Source organism: Aquarana catesbeiana, linkage group LG02, assembly GCF_042186555.1.
Source record: "Aquarana catesbeiana isolate 2022-GZ linkage group LG02, ASM4218655v1, whole genome shotgun sequence".
Classification (NCBI taxonomy): Eukaryota; Metazoa; Chordata; class Amphibia; order Anura; family Ranidae; genus Aquarana; species Aquarana catesbeiana.
The window spans coordinates 390,664,196-390,686,007 of record NC_133325.1 but is presented as its reverse complement, the minus strand read 5'-3'; the positions used below and the strand labels follow the sequence as shown (position 1 = coordinate 390,686,007).

Sequence of the window (21,812 nt, the reverse complement as noted above, 5' to 3'; positions counted from 1 at the left end):
CTCTATGTTCCCGGGGGACCCAGGGGGCATGAGATAAATTTCGACCTGCTAGAAACTTGTCTAGGGGTACCCATAGTTTGTAAGGAGTATTATGATACCAATCTAAAATGCGTTGTAAAGCTACTGCTTCATAGTATCTGCGGACTACGGGTACCCCCAAACCTCCCCTTGTCTTGGGGCACTGTAACATACGTAGAGCTAGCCAAGGGCATTTTCCACCCCATATATACCTAATAAACAGAATATTGAGGGTTGAGAAGAAAATCCTAGGAAGGGCATTCGGCACCATCTGCAGGAAAAACAATATACGAGGTAGCACATTCATTTTAAGAACACTGACTCAGCCCATCCACGAAAATGCAACCCTATCCCATCTTTTCAGGTCTACTTTAATAGTAGCAAGTAGCGGTGTGTAGTTGCATTCGTAAAGCCGTGAACAGCTCATGGGCAAGTGTACCCCTAAGTATTTCAAGGCGGTTGGGCACCATGTAAATGAGAAAGCAGATTGCAGCTGTGTACGCAAACCCGGGGGAACATTTAGTGACAGGATTTCAGACTTGTTATAATTTATCTTGAAATTAGATAGTAAGTTAAATGCTTTCAGCTCTGCCATAATGTTAGGTAACGATATCAGGGGATCAGAGACATAAAACAAGACGTTGTCTGCGTAAACGGAAATCTTATGTTCTGTCGGACCTACCCTAAAGCCCCTGATAACGTTATTCAGACGGATCCTATTAAGCAGCGGTTCGAGGGTTAGAGCAAATATAAGAGGGGATAGTGGACACCCCTGGCGTGTCCCATTGCTAATCGGGAAGGTATCGGACAGTAGCCCATTAACCTTCACTCTGGCAGTCGGGGAGCTATACAGAGAGGATATCCAAGCCAGCATATTGGGGCCCAAACTGAGTCTGGTCAGCACCGTTTTCATGTAGGTCCAGTCCACCCTATCAAACGCTTTCTCGGCATCAGTGGAAAGCAAGAGACGGGAGGGTCGTCCCCTGAGATTCAATCCAGTGTATCAATTGGAGTGCCCTATTTGAGTTATCCCTAGCCTCTCTACCCGTGATAAATCTGATCGGGGTGGATCACCGTCGGGAGGATCGGCTTGAGTCTATTGGCCAATATTTTGGCAAAGATCTTAATATCTGTGTTCAAAAGTGATATAGGCCTATAGTTTTCAGGCAGGGTGTGGTCTTTCCCCTCTTTTGGGAGAACTGTGATGTGCGCCATTAGTGCTTCAGAGGGCATTACCATACCATAATAGTCCCTAAATGTGTTTGCTATTTTTGAGGCGTGGATAACTGAGGCACCCGTCGTGGAAGTGAGTTTATGTACGTGTCCAATGGCCCGTTGGTGCTTAAGGGCTCTTGCCAGCAACCTCCCACATTTATTACCAAATTCATAGAATTTGTGCGCCAAATGGCGTATACGTGCCTTAATTTTGGTGTCTGGTAGAGTTGCTAATTCCTGTCTAAGGGCATATAACTCTGACGCCATAATAGGGGTAACATTTTTCTTGTGCATGAGTTCCGCTGAACGTATTTTGGCTAAGGGGGTCTGTAGTTCCCCCTCCCTGGCTTTTTTCAGTCTCGCCCCCTGGGAAATCAGCTCCCCCCGAACCACTGCCTTATGACCCTCCCAAACGCATCCCATGCCTACCTCGCCTGGTTTATCCTCTACAAAATACAGAGAAATGGTGTCTGAGACTTGTTTCAAGGCAACCGCAACATCCAATATGTTTTCGTTCAAACGCCAGCTCCATGTCCGAGCCTCCACAGATAGGGGATGCAAGGAGATAGAAACCGACGCATGGTCAGAAATGGTAATGGAGCCTATGGAAGCTCCAGCTAGGGAGTCAAGGGAGTACTGATCCATCATCAAAAGATCTATGCGAGTATAAGTATTGTGGGTGGCTGAAAAATAGCTATAGTCCCTGTCTGCTGGGTGGAGTAGTCTCGAGCAGTCTACTAAATGGTGTGTCAGCAGGGACTTCCTCAAATGCTTCAGAAAGGCAAATGAGTGCGTAGAGCGGCCCAAAGACGTATCTATATGTGGATCAGGGCTAACGTTAAAGTCTCCCCCCAAGATGAGCTGACCCTCCCGGAAAGCAGACAGGGATTCCAGAGTAGAGTCTAGGAAGGTAAGCTGTTTGTTATTCGGGGCGTACACAGCTGCAAAAGTACATTTACGGTTATAAATGGTGCCTTTAACGAACACAAATCGACACTCTGGATCAAGCAATTGATCCGTCAGGACGAATGGACAATGTTTGTGGATCGCTATAGCGACCCCCCCGATTAAGGATGGGGGGAGTTGCTGAGGTACCACGATGTATATAGATGGGTAGGGAGGCGGGGGACCAAGTCAGTGCGAAAGTGTGTTTCCTGCAAAAAAATTACATGCGCCCCCATACGTTTCATCTCAAGCCACAACTTACTGCGCTTTGACGGGGATCCTAGGCTGCGTACGTTGTAGGATACGACTTTCAGGGCAACCATGGTATGAGGTCACACAACAGGATCACTAGACCAGTGGCAGGAGGGAGATGAGACCAACAGCACATCCAGGCACAGTTAAGACAGAAAGAACACAGAAAACAAAAACCTAAACATAAAGAAAAAAAAACAAAATGTCCAAAGGGCATAACATAGTGCAACTTTGCCACTGGTCGGGAGCCTCCACATCCCCCCCCCCCCCAAGTGAGGAGACGGTGAAGGCCAGCGAGCAGAGGCAATCCCCAAAAAGGGAGCATAACTCCAGGGAGTTGTCCTATTGGGGGAAAGTGGTAAGGCACTAGGAGCGAGTCCGCTGGGAGGACCGCAGCCAGTATAAGATGCTTAATCTATCCTTAAAACATGGGAAGAAAAATAGTGAGAATAGTGATACGGCAGCTAAGGGGGGTCAGGTAATGACTGTAAGCAGTTCAGAAGCCATCTGTAGTGAAAACATCCATTCAGGTCTCGTCCTGTGGAGGATGGGGTGTCGGCGTATGTCCAGGGGGACCTCTCCTATATCTGCGTCGGCGTCTGCGGCGGCTTGGTTGCCACAGTTCGGGGCATGTGGGGAGAGGCAGGTCAAGCGACTCCAAGAAGTGGGTTAGGTCAGCTTTACTTCGCAGAGTAGATTGTTTCCCATCTTTAGTTGCAGAGAGACTGAACGGAAAACCCCATCTGTAGGGCAGTTGAGCATGTTGTAAGGCCGCCAATAGTGGTTTAAGAGCACGGCGCTGCATCAATGTGCGTCTGGAAAGGTCTGGGAAGAAGGATAATTGGGAGCCATCAAAGTCCACATGTCTAACTCCTCTAACTTGATTCATAATGCGTTCCTTGAGCGAGTATTTATGCAACTTGCAAATAATGTCTCTGGGCTTATCTGGGTCTTTAGAGGGAGGTCGCAGGGCTCTGTGAGCCCGGTCTATTTCAATCTCAGGGAGGCCTCTAATGCGGATATTAACCCTGCGGCTCCTGTTTTCAAAATCGTCCATTTGATCCAGCAGAGCCTCAAGCCTGCGATCCTGCATTTTACAATGTTCAGTAAGGGCCTGCAGAGTGGGGGTAGTTTCTTCCCATTGTGTCTCTAAGGCCTCCACTCTACCCCCCAAATTTGCTGTGTCTACCTGTAGATCCTCAATGTCCTGTCTCAGGGCCTTTTCCACTTTATGGGCAAACTGCTCCAAATCAGCCTTGGTGGGGAGAGATAGAATGTGGGATCTAATGTCCCTATCCTCCCAGGGATCACCTCCATTTGTGGGTCTTTCAGTGCTATCTGAGCTTGAGGGAGATGAGGGGGGAGGCAGAGACAGCACAGGCATGTGAGGAGAGCTGATGGGGGACGCATCCCTGGCCGCATGGGAGCCAGGTGCCATCTTGGCTGTACTTGCCGGATCTCTGCGGGCTCCAAAAAAGTTGTCCAGCGTTTCGGACCGGTTCCGCGGTGTCCGCTGAGGTTGCGGGGATATCCTGCTCTTCGGTGGCATCTTTTGGGATGTGTTTCCCCCCCTGGAAAGATGCCGTTGAGGCTAGTATAGGCGCGGGTCTCACGGAGCTCTGAGAAAGTACGTCCTCACTCGTGCATGTCGAAGTTACACCCCCTTAACTCTTTCAATGCTATGAAATATGGTACATGCCATTGCCAGCAAAGGACACTTTTCATAGGAAAAATATGCAAAATGCCACTTAGATGTGCCTAAACATACCTACAACTGCCTCGCAAACCCTCCTGTCAATGCCTACCTATCTCCTGCACATTTTTAGGAATGTGTTCCAGGTGGGACTTAACTGCAAGCTCATCTCTTTCTCCCTAACTTGAATGCCTTTCCCCTACTCCTTTTGCTTCACAATAGAATCACAAAATGCATAAGTGGTGGAAACCTAGTTAATAAAACTGGAGTGCATAGACCCTTTTACAGGGACTCAATACTAGCCAAACATGTAAACTAGGTCTGCGTCACCATACATAACTTGTTGGGGTCCTTTGAAGCTAATTCATACAATTACACTTAAACCAGGGAGACCAAAGGGGTACAAACCTAGAAAGTAGCTTAATTCATGGACCGACCACGGCGTAACCAACGTTTTAAATAAACTTTATTGAGAACAATATCAAAAATACAAAATCGCCACCTAGGGCATATTACACAATAATCCATGGTCAATCCATAAATGAAGCTACTTTCTAGGTTTTTACCCTTTTGGTCTTCATGGTTTTAGTGTAGCTGCATAGGTAGTGGGGTTGATTTACTAAAACTGGAGCGTGCAAACTCTGGTGCAGCTCTGCAAAGAGACCAATCAGCTTCCAGTTTTTTTGTCAAAGCTTGATTGAACAAGCTGAAGTTAGGAGCTGATTGGCTACCATGCACAGCCACCCTAGATTTTGTCCTCTCCAGTTTTAGTAAATAAACCCGTGTGTCCACACCCGAAGAAGTGATGCTCATGGTAAGGCTGTTGTATAATGGCCAGTTAACCATTTATTTTGTTGCCACTGCAAAGCTCTATCAAACTTGTCACCTGTAGTATAGCCATATCATTCCCAGTTCCAAATGCTCTTCAGTGTAAGCATTGCACATAGAATAGTTATTTGTATCAGAATGTAATTATTGCCATTTATTAATACCTTCTTTATGAAAGGCTTCGCACAGCATGTTCTAGTACAGTGTGTAAACAGATTGGTGACAGCGCTGATAAGAAGCCATGACATTCTTTACTTTAGTCTCTTACGAAGTATGGAAAGCTGAGAAAGTCGAGTACAGCTTTAAGCACTGTTGTTTCCCGCAGCCTCTAATTTACACTTGCACCTGTCTCTACTCCCATATCTGTCATTGCATACTAAGTAATGTGAAAAGAGAGGAGATAACAAATGAGTTGTGAGAGGAAAGTGAGAAAAGCGACAGGAGTTCAAGGGAAATAATAGAGTGCTATGCAGAGGCCAAGACAAAGCCAAAGGAGAGTTGGAAATTAATGTATAATATGCAGCCTATGAAAAGCCATACTTACACTATATCGGAAAAGGAAAAGCTAGCTGGGGTACAGTAGTTATAACTGGATGTTGGTTACAAAGGGAGGAAGAAGAAAAGTGAGAACGGTAGAAGCAGCTAGTAATCTTGAATAAATTATATTTCCCCATATAAACACATTGCAATATAATATTATGAGGTAAAGATTTTCAAAAAGCTAACCATGTGTAAAATGTTTTTTTTTTAACCACTTCACGCAAAGCGACGTACCCATATGTCTGTACTTTGACACTAAATACCGGGGTTATAAGGAGAGACTCCATAAAATAAATCAAGACGGATCACCACTATGTTGGAGAAATTGTGGACAAAAAGCCACAATGTTACATATATGGTGGGATTGCCCGAAAATTAGCGTATTCTGGCAAGAAGTAATCAATTGTGTAGAAGAAATAACGGGCGAGAAGATAGAAAACAACAGACTGACTTGTTTGTTTCACGACACCTGCACTCCTAAAAAGCAATACATGGAAAAAGTAACGTCAAAATTATTAAATGCTGCAAAGGGATTGATCCCAAAAAAAAAAGAGTGAAAGAGTGAAGGACCAGACTTAAGCGAGTGGTTCAGACAAGTAGATTACTACTGCAAAATGGAATTATGAAGCTATAAGGATAAAGGGCGATTAGATAAATTCAACACAATTTGGAGTGGGTGGGAAAAATACAAAACCTCGTACAGCTATTGGCAGAGGATGTTAGAAGGAATAGGACCTTAAGATGAGATAACATTTGGGAAAGGAAGGAATAATTTAACGGTGAGTCTGGGGGGTTGTGGGTGGGGGGGTACAGAACGGGAAAAATTTTATAGTCTTTTGTATAAATAAAAAAATTTTTTTCTCTTCTTTCTCTTCTGCTTTTTAAGATGCCACAATGATGTGAATTTGAGAAGAGACATAGTTTGAACGTTAAGTTGAAATAAGTCTCTCAAAAGTGATCACTGAAGTGGATAGAAAAAAAAAAAAAATACCGGGGTTATGGCAGCAGCTAGCTGCCTTAACCCCGGTACTTTCGGGAAGGTAAAAGTGGTCTCCGCGGCGGATTCACCGCAAGATCACTTTTATTGGCGGCGGGAGAGGTGCCCACCCCCCTCCCACGTGCTCCGGTCATCTCCGCCGCTTACCGGACCCACCTCTCCCGCGGATACCTAGCTGCCGACTGAGGGGAAGATGGCCCCTGCTCGGCTCCATGGCATGGGAGGGTGGAAGCGACGTCAAACGTCACTTCCGCCCATAGCTCTTAAAGGAGAATTTTTTTTTATTTTATTTTTTTTTATTGCATTTTAGTGTAAATATGAGATCTGAGGTCTTATATTCAAGAGGTCCTGTCATGCATTTTTTCTATTACAAGGGATGTTTACATTTTTTTTTTTAAAACAGTGTCAAAATAAAAAATTAAAAGTAAAATAAATAAGAAAAAAAATTTTTTTTTAAAAGTACCTTTTAAAGTACCCTGTCCCAACGAGCTCACGCGCAGAAGCGAACGCATACGTGAGTAGCGCCCGCATATGAAAACCGTGTTCAAACCACACATGTGAAATATCGCTGCTATCAGTAGAGTGAGAGCAATAATTATAGCCCTAGACCTCCTCTGTAACTCGAAACTGATAACCTGTAGACATTTTTAAACTTCACCTATGGAGATTTTAAAGGGTAAAAGTTTGTCGCCATTCCATGAGGGGGCACAATTTTGAAGCGTGACATGTTGGGTATCAATTTACTCGGCATAACATTATCTTTCGCAATATAAAAGAAAATTGGGCTAACTTTACTGTTGTCTTATTTTTTAATTCAAAAAAGTGTATTTTTTTCCAAAAAAGTGCACTTGTAAGACCGATGCGTAAATACAGTGTGACAGAAAGAATTGCAAGAGCGCCATTTTATTCTCTAGCGTGTTAGAAAAAATATATATAATGTTTGGGGGTTCTAAGTCATTTTCTAGCAAAAAAAATGATTTTAACTTGTAAACAACAAGTGTAAAAAAGAGGCTCGGTCCTTAAGTGGTTAATTTTTTAAAAATATATTATGTTAACTATTTTATACCCAGTAAGTATTGCAGCTGTAGTATGTGGTCATTTAGCATGTCATTTAAGTCTGCTGGAATATGAATGATTCTGTAGATGGGTAAACATTCTGCACATGACATGATAGGTCTTGACTGCTATGTAAAATACACCATGTGAGATTAAATACCTAGGTATACTGTGTAATGGTGGCTACGTTTGAAAAGAATTTTTTTTAAAAAAGATCAATTTGAGAACATTAGATTTTCTAATCATTTGGAATTATGGCAGAGAGATCTCAAAGTTCGAACTTCTAAGATTTATAAGATGTCAGGGGCTGAATCAGCCAACTAGGCTCTGTTTAAATATGTCCTTATTGGGGGAACTGACCCTTCAAGTAGACTGAGATTTAATTGAGCTGCAACACTCACACTCCAACAAGTATGTTACCCTGCGATTGCAGTTAAAGCAGAACTAAACCCCCCAGTATCCTCATTTCCACTTTCCAATGGTGCGGCATTTACATCCCCCGCTGGTCGCTGTTATCGTCTCCAGAGTGCTGTCTTTTTTAGCCTCTTGATTAGCTCGGGGGGGGGGACGTCATCTTGCGCATGCACACTGGAGTCAGATAGCCGACGTGTGCCAGGAATGCACGCTAAACTGCGCATGTGCAGCTAGGTTTACATTTGGTAGAAAACTGTGAGCAGGTAGATACGTTTATGTTATTGCAGAAGAAACATAGCATGTCTTTTCTCCAATAAAAAGCTGCATGTTTGCAGTTTTGCAAAAGTTAGGTATACTGTACTTCCAGTTTACCAAGAGGCAAAGCGGTCTGAGTCCCCAGTTACTTGTCACCTTTAGGTTGCTCACTGCCCCAATCTGCTACATTAACCCCCTAAACAAAACAAATTCCCTGTAGCCTTTCACATTGCAGTGTTTGGTACCTGAACACCCTATATCACCAATCAGAGAACTTTGTGAAGGTCAGTATTTGTTAGGAATTTGGGCAGGGAGGGAAGGGCGTGGTGTAATGAATTTAGGCAGCAGGTGCTCAGTCTAAAGTTACTAGAGGGGGCCTTCTCTGCTGCTGGCTGCTTAAGAGCTGTACACACAGGCCAAATATCAGGTCGCCATCTACCGGTTATATAGAAACTGGATTACATTTGGCTTGTGTACAGCAGCTGGCTTCTATTGACGGGGCATGACCAAAATAGGTCAGTCAATCCTCACCTAATCAGCACTCTCACTCAATGGCTGAGAGCGCTGACCGGAGTGCTCTGGCAGTAGGGCGATGTCCCAAGCCCATTCATGCACTGTGTGTATGCAACATGTGGTCTGCATGAATTTTACTGCATTAACTTGCATTGTAGGTCTCACAGAAATGGTGACATAGTAAACCAAATGGCAACAAGAGAGTAATAACTTTTCGTTTATTTTTTTCAGATGAGGACAAAAAGTAGTTATTTCATCTTTGCTGAGATTTTGTTGAAACAAGTCTCTTACAGATGAAAAAAGCTTCCATAACCCCTGAGAGCCTTTTAAAGCCCACTACACCCTTAAATCCAAAACCAAAAATGGAATATATTGCAGCTTACCAATCATTAGATGTGGTGGCTGCATTAGTTTTCATTTTTGGGGCTTTTTTCCCTCTGCTTTCACCTGGTTATCTGGCCAAAAACACCTCTTGTATTAGAGTATAAAGATTAAATGTTTGCTTTTTTGTTTAATACCACTTTAAAAACCACCTTAAAATGGTTGTTCAGCCATCTTTTGAAAAATTTAAAGTAAAAAAAAAAAACTAGCTGCTGACTTTTAATAAACAGACACTCACCCATCCCAGGATCCAACACTGTCCTCACCTGGCTGGTTTCTTCACCCTGCTTCAGTCTCTGGCACTGGCATACTACCATTGGACAGCTGGCTATGACTGCTTGCCATTTCAAAGCCGACTGCTCACTGTGCATGCTCCAGTGTGCGTCTCGTTACAATTTCGTAGCAGCCCCATTGTAGGATACTTAACCTCCTGTTGAGGTAACAGTTGGTACAGAATCAGTTGGACAATATGGCTTTGTTTGTCCAAACATTAAAATATTTCAGATGGATATTCAGATGAGCCCTCTGAAATCAGTACTACAATTGACACATTGATTGGATTATTTGGGCCCAGTACTAGACACAACATAGGCCAGAGATTTTCTTCCACAGGAATCTTAGATTGGAAATGGGCCATCCAGAAGTTGTCTGACTGTTCGCTCTTGCTTGAGAGTCTTGAATCTGATGGTAGCCCTCTTTGCTCATCCTCGGGAAATTAGACTTTGATGACCACCACAGAGTCCATTTGCCCAACTTCACTCTATATCTCTACAATGCAACATTCTGTTCTTGTGGGATAAGTCAGGTAAACCATGTGGATTCATTTGGTGCAGAGAACCAGGTTGTTCTTGACTTGGCAGCTCAGAAATCTGGCTCAGATACTGGGAAAGTCCTTCCTTCCTGGTTTTTAGAAGATCTATTCTTTGGTGCTAGTCATCCAGGTTAGGGGGAGACCTGGGCACTCTGCAGTTGGTCATCAAAGTCTCATCTCCTGATTAACCTTTTTGCAATGTGGCTGTCTACAGTGTTTAACCATGCTGCAGGAGTCATCCAATTCATTCAAGCAATGCCGTGGCATTGGCATACATTAGCCATCAGCAAAGCACCAGAAGTCTAGCCACAGCAAGGGAGGTAGATTGAATTCTGTCCTGGACAAACTTCATATTCCAACCTTGTCTACATTGTACATCCCATGTGTAGACAATCGGCAGTCAGACTTCCACAGCTGGCCGTGCTTGGACTCGAGGGGGTTGTTCCTGTACTTGGAGATATTCATAAACATTCCTCTCTCTTCTCTTACCCACATGGTGGTATACCGTGTTGCCATTACCTCTGTGGGATGAGTATATGAACCATCGGCCCTTTAAGGTTTTGCTTAAAGACAAAGTGATGTTGAGGCCTAGGACTGTTATTTGTCTAAAGTAATTTCTGCCTTTCATCTAAACCATTGATATGTCTGGCTCAGGATTTTCCCTCCCATTGACTAGATGTGGTTAGGGTTGGGAGAATCTCTCAGCTACTGCTTCTTTTAGGAAGATGTGTTCTCTGTATGTCATTCTAAATTAAACTTGGTAGGGTACTCCAGCTTCTCATTCCACCATTTCTAGTTAACTCAGGCAGACCATCATCAAAGCTTTTGGTTTAAATAATCGTATCCCGCCCTTTTCTTATCAAGGCACACTCTACTAGATCTGTAAGTACCTCTTGTGCTTTTCAGCATTAGCTTTTCAATAGGATGATGATTTTTGAGGGCTCTCAGCCAGTACTGACACTGCAAACGAGGTAGCTTTTCTGTGCCTGCTAAAACCTTGGTCAATGTCAGGTAAAGAAATGGGGAGGCAAAGCTTCCTACCCTGCCTAGTTCCCCATTTTGCCTTAAGCCATTCCTGCGCTTATCCCTAAAAAAAGGGGGAAAGGGCAGGAAGCCATGCTTATAAAGGAAGGGTAATTGCTATTCACTTTGGTCAAACTGGAATGAACTGGCAATTAGGGCTGTTCATAATGTAATACATTTCTAACCATGAAATACTGCAAGTTTGAATGTGGAGATTTGGCTTCAGGCAGAATAGAGAACAAGAAGCAAAGTTTAATGTAAATTTAACAGACTTTTATGCAATCTCAGCCATTTCCTGAAAAAGCTTTTTACTTTTATGTGTCACTGGTTTGGAAAAAATATAATTAGACCTACTGTCTTGGTTGCAGAGCCAGAATCCATTTACTATGTATTGATTCTTACCTCTGATAGGGATGGATCAATGACTGTTCACTTGCTGTCATCTTAGATGAAGTTGCTGATCATTATTAAACGACCTGTTGCAAGTATACGGCCTTACTGTCACATGTAGCTATATATTTTGATTGTCATTAGTAACACAGACTTGGCATGTTTTGTGAGAGTATACGGATGAGGAGACACAGAACTACATTCTGTTTTTTTGTAAAGCTATTAACTTTATGGTTTCATTAAATTTCAGACTAACTTCTAGAGTTTTCAAGGTGCCAATGCAATCTTAGAAATGCCTGCGTGAAAATCAAGTCTTTATATCCATACTTTGCATGCTATACAAACGTTCAGGACAAAACTCTGACAAACACCAACTCTGTAGTAAATATATAACATTGGCAGCTATATCTCTGTGTTATATATTAGTATAGATTTATGATTTTCTTTGCTCCAGTTTTCAAAAATTAGACCCACTTTGGCTATCAAAGTAATGTTTCAAATGTATACCCATAGCAAAATGTGTTATGTCCAAACTGGATCACGATTGTCAATGGAAACTGGAGATTACACATAATGTCACTAAAATCAGGCAGAGGTATGTATGATAGTTACATCTATGTGGTTTTTCGGTATTGCTTCATAATGAAAAACATATAACATTTTCAGGCTAACATAGAACTTTTTAAATATCGGCAGTATACTTGCAAAGTGTCATGTCATATGCACTTGTCCATTTTTTATTGTAAGAAGCTTTGTTTTGGGGATTGGAATTTCATTGTTTGATGGAGTTGCCTTACTTATACTTTTTAATCTCCATTACATGTATGCATGGCATAGCAGTAGACAGTAAAAAGGTTGGTAGCTATGCGGTAGCTATGCTGTGAGCTGGTCTCACACATGGGCCAACGCTCAGCCAACCAGTAGTCCAGGGTGACAATGCTGCTCCTGCATAGGTAGAAACAAGGGAAAACAATGGAAAAGCAAGCCATGTCTCATGGGAATTAACTCACTGACCCCTTTTTAAGATTAAGCCACCATTTTTGCATTTTCGAATGCTTTCCATGCACTTTAACTCCAAAAATTGTAATATTATGCTTTCTTACAAATGATATAACAAATCTAGTTATAAAAAGTGAATACCTTTGTACATTTGTTTCTTTTTCACTTGAATTCTCCTTTAATACATTTACACATGTGCAAAATATGAAAAGGCACTAAATTAGGCATAGAGAATTTGACATGTATGTTTTTTTGTGGTTGATACCATTTTTATTGTTTGATTGACTTGGCTTAGGTTATCTTGGGAAGCTCCTTTCAAATTCTTGTGTTCCGAGTGTATACAATTAATTTCTGGGAAAAGTTCCAGATACGGAAAATGATTTTATCCCTGACACCTTACTGTTGCTGTATTTCACAACATCACAAAGCAGACACATATTAAAGTATATTCCCTTTTATACTACACCACTAGCAAGATTTATGTTTTAATGAACAAGCAATTAAGGTATTTATTGAACTGTACATATCAATTAAATTATCTGAAATAATGTTGTAGAATGGTACCTGACCCAGTAAAGAATTAGAAGGCTGGAAATGCAGATTTTCAGCCAATATCTGGGTATTTCTCATGGGATTTTCTGGGGAAGCGATAAGATCACTCTGTTAGAATAAATAATTTAGACAAATAGCTTTATTACTCCCCTCCTATTTTGTTAGCTAATGGCAGTCATACATGTCAGCTGAACCATCTGCCGCTAGCCAGATCCACTTTAACCCTTGAGAGATGAAACCTGCCATTTTGATTAGTACTTTCATATTAAAAAAAAGTGTACACATAGCAGTGAATGTAATCAGTCAAGTAAATCACATTTATATTGTGATGAAAAACACATCAATAAATAACAATAAACCAGAATTATACACAATGAATTCACAAGAATTTAGTGCAGGTATAAAAACTGGCTATAACAAGAGAACATGAGGGAAGTGCACCACTAGAGTCTGGCATTTGATAGTTTGCTATACTGATAATTTTCTTCTTCTCCAGTTTTTGAGATCAGACCCTGTGAAAATGTCACTCTACTGAGAGCTAGACACCATAATGCAGTTCCTCCCTCCCTCCATTCTGAATCAAATACATTTGAAGCAACCATAGAATATTTAAAGCAGATCTAAAAGATTTGTTACATTTTAGTTAACATGTAGAAATGTTATACTGCATGTGCTTGTGTGCTACCCTGAAAAACGTACCTTCATCTGAAATTTCACCGGCATAAAGCAATGCCTAGAGCATCTTAGCTGTATATCTGATTTGTGAGATCATCCAAAGCAGTGTGCCACTGATTGCTAATCTCACAAGATTTGGAGTGAGATATGGTGATGTTATTGCTGTTCTGCTCACTGTTCCCTGTGCTGGAGAAAACACTGTATCTGAGGACCTGTAGTGCAAAGATCTATCTGCTGTTGCTTAATTTATTGTGGATCTGTGCTTTCCAAACTTCTCTTGCTGCTGCTTGATTTTTCCTTCTTCAGTTCAGATTGCCAGTCATTAGAGGGGCAGATCTGACAAAAGGAGGAAAATCCTTAAACCTCTACTAAGATGGCCACCTTCACAAAGGTTCACAGTGTGGAACAAGCATTATTAAGTCATCATAAGTCAGTAATGAGGAAAGATCATCTACAAGGAGACCACAGGCAATACTGGTGACTAGTCCTTTTTCTTGCACTTTCCGTTGTTTGGGTACTGCTTCCACAGTTCAGGTGCTCTTCAAGATGGCTTGTAGAATGCTGATGTTGGATAGCTTAGGAACACCTTACCCAGGTTAGGAATCCTTTACATGCTTCTCCCGATTCTCTCTTTACATAGTGTGAGCATAGGTGTAGATTTAATCATCAAAAGTGTGCTTATTCCTTTAAAAGTTAAAAAAAAATAAGAAAAATTATTTGTGTGTGAGAAAGAAGGGGGAGACACAAGTGGTATCAGTGCAAGTGACAAGAAATTAGTACTGTATACCTGGAGTTTAGAACTGAGCAGTGGCCTTTGCCTTCTTATTTCTTTTTTTAAAATTAGTAATGTAGGTTTTGGAGGTCACTGACCACTAGTATCAGTGTCCATGTGTATGGTGGTGGTATCCTCAACTCAGTGACATGGGCATAGTGGGGGAGCATGCATGTCAGATTTCTCATGGGTTTGGAGAATAAGAAGGTAGAACATTGGTGAGCGCATATCTAGATATCTAGCCACCATATTTGGCAGCAGTGTGTTGAAGATTCTTCTTTCTCAGTTGTTTTTTTTTCCTCTGTAAATATGCGTGCGACATCTACACTCTCAACCTAACCCTGGGCAGAGATTTTCTAGCTCATGGGGCAACAATGTAAGCTATACCAGACCAGGGGGATTGTAACAGAGGCAGGTTAACTGATTAGTTAAGCCTATACCCGCCACCATGTGTTTTAATGGAAACATGTACCATCCACAGCATCTGCTGTTGCAATTCTAACATTAATAAAATGTCTGTATCATGTGCTGCCATGCCCAGACAGGAATATACCGAACTTTACACTACGGTAGCTCTTTACAGCGACAACATTTTAGTTAGATTTAAAGATTCAATTTAACGATTTTTAAATGTATTTTTCCAGTGTCTCCCCTGCCCGCCAAAGCATGTAACCGAGCAGAGATCCCCTTGGTTACATGCTTCTCTGGCTGTATCAGCTCTGAAACCGGAAGTGATTAAATCATTGTCCTTTCTGGTTTCATTCCAAGCAGAACAAATCAAGGAATGAATAATTCCTTGGGCTCCTCTTGCCTGCCATTTTGAACCCCTCTGTTGTGGTCCTGAGCTCCTGGCAAGAGTGGGAGAGCCCACACTATGCAATTGATCAATGGCTCTACAGCCACCTGGATTACTTTCACATTACAGCCAGGAGCCGACTGAAGAAATGAAGCAGCCATCAGTTTGTGCTACTGCAAACATCAGCTTGTGTTTAACGCTTCGCTCTTTGGACATACATAGCACGCCCAAAGATCTGAACTGGTTAAAATAAAAGTAACACAGTGCAGGGAATAGTTACAGAAAAGAAAATACAGAAACAGTCAATAATACAAATAAAAGTGAAAAATTAAAAGTATTAAATATTCCTCTTTTTATAATGACAATAATAAATTCGACCAGGCAATTTTGTTCACTAAGCATTCTTTGGAATATACATGCAGAAAGGCTTTCATTGTGTTTATAAAAAGCAGTTTATTTCTTCTTACCACCTCTCCCCCAAACCTTGGGTTGGGGAGTGCACACAATAATGATCACCTGACTGAGGGCTAACAGGCTACATGTCCCATTATCCAGAGCACTCGTCATATAAAAGTGAATGAGTGGCTATACTGTGTTATTGCCAGCCTCTCTGTCCACATCCCACTTTCATTTAAAGCACATGCATGCCTGTCCTCTCAGAGTTGTTGCTGCTCTCTCCATGCTCAGCAGGTTGTATCCCTGGGCAAGAATGTGCATAATGGTGGCTATAACATGACACCTGGAGACTCTACAAGGCAGCAGAACCACCCTTTAAATGGAAACTAAAGGTATGGAAATTTGAATTACAAAGACCTATGAGACTGCAAACACAAGGCAGGCATCAAACAGTTTAAGTGCTATAATATACTGCTGTACATCGTGCTCTACCGTAAGTAGAGTTTTTCCACGTCTTTAGTTCAGTGCAAAGTTCTGATTGCTTGCAGAGTAAGTCCAAACTGATATTGTAAAAGTCACTAGGCCTTAGAAATGTGACACTCTAATAGTTTTAATGTGAATCATAGCCCAGAGCTGCTAATTGCAGCAGCTTTTGTTGTCTCTGGAGAGGGTATTGCAAATCCAATTTCATCAAAAGGGTTCAAGGGGTGTGGTAGAGGTGTGTCTGACAGTACTTTAAAAGAAATATCTTTTAATCAATACGAAGACTAAAATAGTGTATGTTCTTTGTTTATTTACAGGTAGGTAAAGACTACCATTATATGTTGTTAGTGTAGACAGTAAAATGTGTAGCACAATAGACTTTTAGAACACAATAGAATTTTTAGTTAAGAAATGCTTTTTGCCCTTCACAAAATGTGCACATTCAGGGCATATCTCCTAATGACTTGACACATTTTGAGAAGTCTCATTAGAACACCATTTTAAAAATATGTTCGTTAGATCATAGATACTGCAGATCCACCCCCAGAATCCAGCTTTTAAAAGCTTGTACAGACTGCAGAATTGTCATTGGGCCAAAGCACTTCCCTGGCAATTTCTTCTTCAAGCAGAGCTCACCAGGAACATTACCCATGCCAGAGCTGGTATGTGTTTAATAAACTGCAAAACATTTGCAGCACTGTGTGGCTTGCCCCCTGCCAACACTTTGCCACAGGACTCTCCTTCACCAACATGCTGCCATTTCTTGAACATTCTATAGTATTTGGAGTGCAGTTGTAGGATAATTGTGGTCAAGCAGTGGAGATTATTTTGTAGTACATACCTTTATGGATGAGAGGTGAACTGCACAATGGCCACTTCTGATTTTTCACGCTGGAGGTCATTTAGAAGCTGTCATCGGACAACCAGAAAGGAATGCCCTAATATAGAGAGATGCAATGTTGGATGGGAGCTTTCCTGTGCTGCTGTCTAAAGGACACATTTGAAGTAAACAGTGGCCGCTGTCAAGAAAGAATGCCCTGATGAGACAAGATAGGAGTTAGCACTCAGAAGTAGGGGAGACTAGGAGTATATAAGTAACAATGGTGGAAGACTAGCAGACACCGTTAAAGTAATTGTCCAAAATTAAATTGTATCTACTACAAAAAATCAACATTGAAAGAATTAGGTAGTAAGTTAAAACAGAATATATTATAGTGTCTAGGAATGAGATGAGAAAAGTAATAAAGTGCAGTCGATGTATTGTAACACTAAACATGCTATACAATAAGGAAATATCGTTTTTCCCGTGATGTAGAGCGAGTGCTGTCATGCCAGAGGCATAGATATAGAGCAAATGCTGGTAGGGCATGCCTTACAGGAGGCAGGTTCAAGGAGGCTTAAGGCGGGGTAGTGGCAAATGTATATATGGTAAAGGTCACTGCTTTAAAAAACCCCTAAAAGTCTGTACAGTAGTGCTCTTTGAAGTCGCTGATGCTGGGCGACAATTTAATGGAAGTTAAGCTATGTTCCCTTTTGAGCTGCTTTTCTGTACAGTTTCTGCATTGCCACAATGAATCCAGGGACCCGGTGGGTGATCCTTTTACAATTGACTGAAGTACCGAGAGTGTTGGGTCATACTGGTGGTTTGCAGTGTATCACTTAAGAGATCACTCAACATTCATTGTTTAAATTAATTTCCATCCTTCAGAAAACAATAGATTTAATCTCTGAGTGATAAGAGTTTGAGATATTTTATAACCCAGCCCTGATTGCTGCCTCTAAAGAACTTTGTATCAGATTTGTTTTGATAGCTTCTTGGATTTCATGATGCTATTTGTTTGGAACTGGTATGTAGTAATGGGATGTTCCGAGCAGGTATAAAGTATTGTGGAACTCTGAGTTAGTATATAATGCTGTGGCACTCTAAGCTGGTATATCTTTAGATTGTAAGCTCCATGAGCAGAGCCCTCCTATTCCTTTTGTATTGAACTATATTGTAATGGTACCCCCCTCTACATTGTAAAGCGCTGCATAAACTGTTGGCGCTATATAAATTCTGTAAAATAATAATAGTAATTAGGTACTTTGAGCTGGTATCTAGTAATTAGGCACTTGAAACTAATATATAATAATGTGTGTAGTCTGGTATATACAGTTATGGCAAAGGAGAAGCAGGGAGTAGAAAGTTATTAACCGAGGCCATGGCAGATGTGATGTGTAACACATTCATGATTCACACTTTAAGTCTCAGCCACTTCTTCATCTCATCTATCCCTTTTTTTATTTTCATAACATGCAATCTACAGGTAAGCATTTAGGATGTGCATGAGCACAATTCAGTAATCATGATCACAACATTTTTACCCATTGCAAACGCACTCCTCTATATCAGTAGTGTAAACAGTTGAGTCACTGTACCACTCAAGTTAACAATTCTTGTGAGACACAATAACCTGAGCACTTCGGGACTGAACTGCATGTGAGTCATGCAGTTTAATGATGTTGGATGGAGAAAAAAGTCAAGTAGAAGTACACAGAAGTACACAGAATCTGGTGCAGCTGTGTTTAGTAACCAATCAACTTCAAGGTTTTATTGTCAAAGCTTAATTGAACAAGCTGAAGCTGATTGGTTACTGTGCACATCTGCACCAGATTCTGTGTGCCCCAGTTTTACTAAATCCCCCCCGAGTGTAAGACAGATCTATCCACTGCATGAGCTCACTACTGAGTTGAACTGAACTTAACAAAAAATTGAACAAAATTGGATTTGCTGCCCACAGTGACCATTCAAATTCCAACAACTCTTCTGTTTCTCATTTTCCTTTCTTCTTGTTATACAATTTTCTATTAAGCTTCTGAGCTGTTTCATCCTGTTTTCCTGCTATGCATATATTACCAAGTTGATCATTTAGATGATGTATTTATTATGACCTGATACCAGCATCTTCCACTGCGCTCGCATTTAATGTCTAAAATGACTAAACATATTCAGGACACTAGAGGAAATAAAACAAAAAAACTAACAAATGTTCAATTGTTAAAAGGTTCATCTATTATGTATGAGCTTGATATTGAAAATATGCACTGCATTTTAACATTTGTTAAACAGAATGTAATATTTCCTTAATTATTTAAATGCCTGATATTCATTTTCAAGGGCAACAAAACATAAGAAAGGCAAAGGAGTGAAATGCTATTAGATGAGCAACATTTCTAATAAAATTGTTTAGCAATGTCCTTTTTAGAGTTACAAATATATATTAGGCGGTGGCAGCGCATTTATATTGTATGGGTTTATTTATACATTCTAAGTTTATTACAATGTAATTCTGCTGAAATAGGAGGGAATTATACCCATACAATAAAAAATAAATAGGAATTTTCTGAATCTTTTCCAAGCGCCTCTTGGTAACAAGTAATTGATTGCCACAAGTTTGGTTCATATAATTTTAGAAGTGGAGGTTGCAAAGAGTTCTTCTCCAGAAATCATTCACAAACACAGCACAAGTCCTAGTTAGCTGAATTGTGAAACAACATAAAATTTGTGTAGTCCCCAAATAATTATAGTCCGCAAACCCCAAAGCAAACCACAGTCCACATATCCTCAACACATTTTTTCCACTCTCTTCTTCCATATGCTTTCTCAAAGCTAGACAATTACTATATTATTTTGTTGCTTTAGTTGTTCTGTTTAAAGGCTACATACACATTTGCCCATTCTCTAAAGTAGCACACATGCACAGACATAATGCACTGAATGTACCTTAGTATTCTTGCATTTCCTGCACTTCATGTGTCAAGTTAATGCTAATCACAACCTGTGAATAGCATGGTAGCATTGTCAGCAGCTTCAGTCATACCCACAGCCCATGTGTGCCCCACAAATGGAAAGGACTTTGCGGTCACAAGGCTGCTGATTAGCGCCATTTAACCACTTGCCGCCCGCCATATAGCAATATGACATCGACAGAGTGGTTGCGATATCCTGACTGGACGTCATATGATGTCGCCAGGATATCAAGCCGCTGAGCGCCCCCTGGGGCACGCATGGTGGCGATCGGTGTTGCGGTGTGTCAGTCTGACACACCGCAACTCCGATCTAGGTAGAGTCTGTGACGGAGACTCCTTACCATGTGATCAGCCATGTCCAATCACGGCTGATCACAGTGTAAACAGGAAGAGCCGTTGATCGGCTTTTCCTCACTCGCGTCTGTCAGATGAGAGTAGAAGAGAGCTGATTGGCTGCTCCTCTGACAGGGGGGGTCTGTGCTGATTGATTATCAGCGCAGCCCCTCCGAGGATGCCCACACTGGACCACCAGGCATTCCACCAGGACCACCGGGGATGCCCACCACTAGTCACCACCAGGTATGCCACCCATGGCCACCAGGGATGCCAATCAGTGCCCACAATGAATGCCAGTCAGTGCCCACAAAGGATGCCAATCAGTACCCACAATGGATGGCAATCAGTACCAAACAGTAATGCCTGCCAATCAGTGATGCCCATCAGTATCATCCATTAGTGTACATCAGTGTCACCTATCAGTGCCCATCCATGCCCATCCGTGCCACCTATCAGTGCCCATCCATGCAGCCTATCAGTGCCATCCATGCCGCCTATCAGTGCCCATCTGTGCTACCTTTCAGTGCCATCTTTCAGTGCCCATCAGTGCTGCCTATCAGTGCCGCATATGAGTGCCACCTATCAGTGCCGCATATTAGTGCCACCTCATCAGTGCCACCTCATCAGTCCCCATCAATGCTGCCTTATCAGTGCCCGTCAGTGCAGCCCCATCAGTGCCCATCAGTGAAGGAGAAAACTTACTTATTTACAAAGTTTTGTAACAGAAACAAAAAAAACTTTTTTTTTTTTTCAAAATTTTCGGTCTTTTTTTTACTTAAATAAAAATCCCAGAAGTGATCAAATACCACCAAAAGAAAGCTCTATTTGTGGGAACAAAATGATAAAAATTTAGTTTGGGTACAGTGTAGCATGACCGCGCAATTGTCATTCAAAGTGTGACAGCGCTGAAAGCTGAAAATTGGTCTGGGCAGGAAGGTGTATAAGTGCCCAGTATTGAAGTGATTAAAAGGGTATTTATCTGTCTTTTTTTATAATATTTGTGCTTGGGGGGCTTTGGCAAGTCACTGCTTAATATGTACTTTAAAGTATACCTAAAGGCAACACTTTTTAAATTATTTTTTTGTCTTGGAGTGGAGAGGGATTACAACACTTGTACTCGACTGTGCACACATTAAAGCGGAGTTCTGCTGGTTTTTTTTTTTTTTGTTTTTTTTTAAGTCAGCAGCTACAAATACTGCAGCTGCTGACTTTTAAAATATGGACACTTACCTGTCCAGGGCACCCGCGATGTCGGCACCCGAAGCCAATCTGTCCCTCGGCTCTCGGGTGCTGCTGCCGCCATCCCTGGTAAGGAAAACAGTTTTCCTACTGCGCATGCGCTACTCGAGCTGCGCTATCCCACTGGTCCCTGCTGTTTTCTGGGACCCGTGTGTCTCCCAGAATACAGCGGGGGTGGGGTGGGAAGTGGCGTAGATACCCGCAGGTGGCTTGGGTATCTATGCCCGGAAGTGGGAGCAAAATACCTGTATTAGACAGGTATTTGCTCCCCCTCCCCCCTGAAAGGTGCTAAATGTGACACCGGAGGGGGGAGGAACCTGCTTTTACCCTCTCTATTTTTCCTGTTTACCATTATAATTTAAAGTGAAAGTAAAAGAAAATACCAAATTTTGGGTTATCCTCAGAAAGTAATATAAGGGAGATCTTCCAATGGGGACACTAGTT

The 21,812-nt window shown here is 41.7% G+C and overlaps 1 protein-coding gene across 1 annotated transcript in view; it reads left to right on the top strand.

Moving 5' to 3' along the window:
• The window catches only part of SRRM3 (serine/arginine repetitive matrix 3), a 643,608-nt gene that overhangs the window by 83,045 nt on the left and 538,751 nt on the right, over positions 1 to 21,812 (top strand). The window lies entirely within an intron of this gene.